Consider the following 4587-nt stretch of genomic DNA (forward strand, 5'->3'; position numbering starts at 1 on the left):
ACGCACCTCCAAATAGGAGAGATAGATTACTCTTTTTTGACGATCTGAAGAATATAATTAATGCTTTACCTAGAAGATATAACATAATTTTGATGGGGGATCTAAATATCAGGATTGGTTTGGAGGAGATCTATAAAAGGAACAACATCATTGGAATTCCATTCGATTGTAAAATAATAAATGTCAGACGTTTGTCAACAAGTGTTAAAGGATAATTAACGGCGTTTTCTACCCCAGACTAATAACAAATGAAAGATTATGGAGACAATCAAAACATACTCCTTTTCAAATCACTACAGAAAAAACGAATTCATTTCTTAGCTCACATTCTGAGACATCCCAACTGTAATTTGGTTCACGATGTTTTAACTTGGCTCTTTGCCTGCAAAGGTAAGTCTTACAGTAGATACAAGACGTTATGGTTTCACCGAGTATTGAAAGATGTTGCTGACCTGAACATAAACTGGAAACAGTTCACTGGACTGAATAACAATAAAAAATCTATTAAAAAGCTTCTTTAAGGTAAAATCTAGGTACCTAAGATGAAATCCCCTATGCGTCACTTAACCCTTCCTCCCCCTCAACTACCTCAAGAGTACAGCCCTCCCCCCTCGACTATCTCAAGAGTACAGGTTTTTTTTCTCTTATTTAATAATTATATTTTCTTAAATAAACATTAACTTAAACTAGCCTTCCCCTATCCATTTATAATCAGATACAAATAGGACAGTAGGTATGGGTGTGGGCTGTCTTATTTGGCCCTTTCCCTCTTAATCAGCCCACATACGTTTTAACGATAATCCTCGGACTATTGTGCATACAAGTACGTGCGGCTTGCCCATAAACGTGTAAAGTATCGTGATGACGTTGAAGAAGTGATGGACTGTCAATTATTATTGATATATAGTTTTATATAGAAATACATATATGTGAATCTTGTTTATATGCCCACTTAGGCTGCTTTCATAGTGGAGACCAATGACATATAATAATACCTAGACTGACGATTCATTCATTAAAATGCATTTTTAAGCGTCGTTAAAAGCAAATCAGCTGGACCCGCCATTTTGGTAACCTTTATAATAATTATTTTCATGTTAAAAACTAATATTAAATTGATAACTTACTTTCTTATTATCTCGATGATCAGGCAATTCTTTAATAAAGTTTGCATCAGATATAATATAAAATTAGGCTCTCGTTTAAAATTTTAATATTTATAACAGTAACCAAGATGGCGTCTCTAGCTGATTTGAATTGATGTACACTTTTAATGAATGAATCGTCAGTCTAGGTATTATTATATGTCGTTGGTGGAGACGGATCCGATTTCACGTCAAAACATCTGATTTGACGGCGTCCGACAAGGCTTTCATAGTGATTTTTTTTTAACGTTTCAACTTAAAACAGATTAGACATTATTTTATTTTTTAAAATGAACCAATATTCTTTATTTAAATTATATATGATATATGATCTCTTATTCAAGAAAGAAAAAAATATAGTTAATTCGAAAAGGAGGAAGGAGGGAGCATATTTTACTTTGCTGCCAAAATTACTTATAGATGACCTCAAGTTTTATAATTACATGCGTATGAAAAAAGTGAGTATATTTTTATATATAGTATTTTCACTTTAAAAAATAGATCTTATTAAAAATAAAATTACAAAAAAGAAAACTATATAAATTTATTAAAATTAGTTTATTATATATATATATATTAAATTAATTTTATAATTAATATTGAGATATAACCCTAATATTACATATAATAAGAATGAATATTTACAATAATTAATATAACATTTAATAATGAGTTAATTATAATAATTAGGCATTTAAAAATCATTTTTATGCTAATTTCTTGATACTTCATTTGATCTAGATACCTAGCAACTGGGAATTCATATGTCACCTTGTCATATTCTCATAAACTTGGGGTATCAACTATAAAACTAATAATAGGAGAAAATACAAAAGCTATATGGGATATTATTCAACCCATCCATATGAAGGTCCCAACATTGGAGATGTTTGAGGAAGTTGCTAAGGGCTTTGATGAAAGGTGGAACTTCCCAAACTGTATAGGTTTAAATTTTATTTATATCAAACAAAAGATAATTATATTTTTTATTTTATTATTTCATACTATATTATTATTTTAATATTTTATAAGGTGCCATTGATGGGAAACATTGTAAAACAAAAAAGTCTTCATATTCTGGAACCCAATTTTATAATTACAAGCATGGATTTTCAATAATCCTTCAAGCATTGGTGGATCATAATGGCAAATTTATGGTTATAGATGTTGGCACTTATGGAAGCCAAAATGAAAGAAAATTTAAATATAATAAATTTTGATCTTGTTGGTTCAAATTATCCTTTATGGAACCAACAGAGTATTAAAAATAGTTCTGATAAAAATAAAAATATAAGAAACTTATTTAGCAATTATTTTAATAATAGGCATTTGCCCTGGCAAACTAATATATTAAATTAATATTTATTTTTTCAATATTTTGATTTTATATGTATTAAATTTCTTTATATTTTTTTGGTATATATTTTCTTTTTATAAAAATACAAGAACTTGTTCATAAAATAATTATTTTGTACCAATTTCCCATGTTTTTGTTTAATATATTCTTAAAAAAAATTTATACATGTAAATAAATATTATCAGCTATTTTATTAAATTTAAATACTTGGTGAATGGGTAATAAGATTTATTAGAAATTGATACTGAGGTCTGTATTACTACTGATTTTTGAATGTGACATTTTTTTAAAGAAGCTTATATAAGAAAAGGATCCTGAGTGTAAATATCTTGCCTACTTAGTGAGCCTTGACTAATCAAATTTATTTTTATCAGACCTTTCCTGATATGGTACTTAAAATGATATAATTATAGGTCAGGCTAAGTTTAAAAAGCACAAAGCAAATATTTATTATTTTGTAATAAAAAAATTATAATATATTTATTTAAAAATATAAATATTAAAAAATATATAATTTATTTTTTTAACTGACTTTTATATAAAAAAATCATTTGAATAATGTTCATTTTCACTTTATCTTTGTGATCCTGTGGTAAAGATGACAATTCTTCATCTATAAATTTAGCAAAATCACCTAAAAATATAAAACAGAGGTAATGAATGATCATATTGTTTGCTCAATTATTGATAGTATTTAATTTAATTTAAAAAATTAAGTTTGCTCCTAAATAATTTTTCAAAGATATTGATTAACATTGTAATACCAAATTTAAGAATTAAATAGTAAGCTTAATCTTTTTATCTTAATACTTAGATGAGATATATTAATACAATAAATTTAACTCATCACCTAAAAAATATAAAACAGAGGTAATGAATGATCATATTGTTTGATCAATTCTAAATATATATATAATTATTGAAAGTGTTCAATTTAATTAATAAAATATATTCAAAAAAATTTATGTTATATTTATAAAGTTTTAATACCTGACCAAATTGTAGGTCTAAATTTATCCAAAATTCTGATTTTTTGTGTGAATCCTTGTAACTTTCATCAAATTTATCATATATAAATTTAGATCCTCTTACAGCTTCAATTAAATCTACATTAATTTTCATTTTTAACATGAACAAGCTAAATTATTAGAAATAAAAAATTATATTTAGTTATTTTTAACAAGGTAGAGTAAAAGAGAAGATAAATGGAATAGTTATGATAAATTGCTATTATAATTAATTCAAAAAATTCTATTAGTTTAATGTATATATGTATTATGATGTTTGAATATTAGAATTAAAATAAAATTCTATTTAGTTATGATAAATAAGCTTAGTTTTTTAACAAGGTATGTTATAAATAGAGAATACAAATGGAAGAGTAAAATTTAACTCATCACCTAACTATTTAAAAAATTCTATGTTATATTTATAAAGTTTTAATACCTGATTCACCAAATTGTAAACCTAGATTTATCCATAATTTATAACTATAAAAAAATTATAAGTAACGTTATAACGCTTTATAAAATTTTCCGGATCAAAAAGTCAAAATGTTTTGACTTCAAAATTTGCCGGATCCGTTTTCAAGACGGAAGGTATCGGAACGGACGCACTATGAACGTATATATCATTTTTAATGAGATTGACTTTTGACGGAACGGATGTAAAAATCGGATCCGTCTCCACTATGAAAGCAGCCTTAATTGTGGGATGTCTCCCCAGTGTATAATATGATATGATATGATACAGATTCTCAGTTTTTACCTGTCAATTCTCAGTTTAGTTATATCGGCATAATATGTTTGCTTTAAATAAAAATATTTTTTTTGAAAAGGACTTTTTTCGTCTGCGGGAAAATGGCTGATGTTAAATCGCCACCTCCAAGAAATAATGATATCTATCAATTCTACAAATACTTCTATCACTCACAATTTCATTTTCAAGCACACTATATTCCTTAAATATTTACTTTGCGACTATATACATTTTTTATGACATGAAAAGCCTGACTTCTACTCTTCTGAATCAAAACTCTAGTAAATTCTTTCAAATGCGTGGAAGATGTTTGGGAGAGTAATGAGA

The 4587-nt window shown here is 26.4% G+C and overlaps 2 long non-coding RNA genes across 2 annotated transcripts; one reads left to right on the forward strand and one right to left on the reverse strand.

The window, feature by feature from the left end:
* The first annotated feature begins 1440 nt into the window (after nucleotides 1–1440).
* On the forward strand, nucleotides 1441–2333 carry LOC135922423 (uncharacterized). The gene is made up of 3 exons (XR_010570894.1): nucleotides 1441–1603; nucleotides 1887–2089; nucleotides 2178–2333. It is a non-coding gene; the product is annotated as an uncharacterized LOC135922423 (long non-coding RNA).
* Nucleotides 2334–3033: 700 nt separating this feature from the next.
* On the reverse strand, nucleotides 3034–4201 carry LOC135922455 (uncharacterized). The gene is made up of 3 exons (XR_010570911.1): nucleotides 3949–4201; nucleotides 3493–3640; nucleotides 3034–3136 (listed from the first exon to the last, which is right to left on the reverse strand). It is a non-coding gene; the product is annotated as an uncharacterized LOC135922455 (long non-coding RNA).
* Nucleotides 4202–4587: the final 386 nt, after the last annotated feature.

The sequence above is a fragment of the Gordionus sp. m RMFG-2023 genome, chromosome 1 (assembly GCF_954871325.1).
Source record: "Gordionus sp. m RMFG-2023 chromosome 1, tfGorSpeb1-WG-v2, whole genome shotgun sequence".
Taxonomy (NCBI): domain Eukaryota; kingdom Metazoa; phylum Nematomorpha; class Gordioida; order Chordodea; family Parachordodidae; genus Gordionus; species Gordionus sp. m RMFG-2023.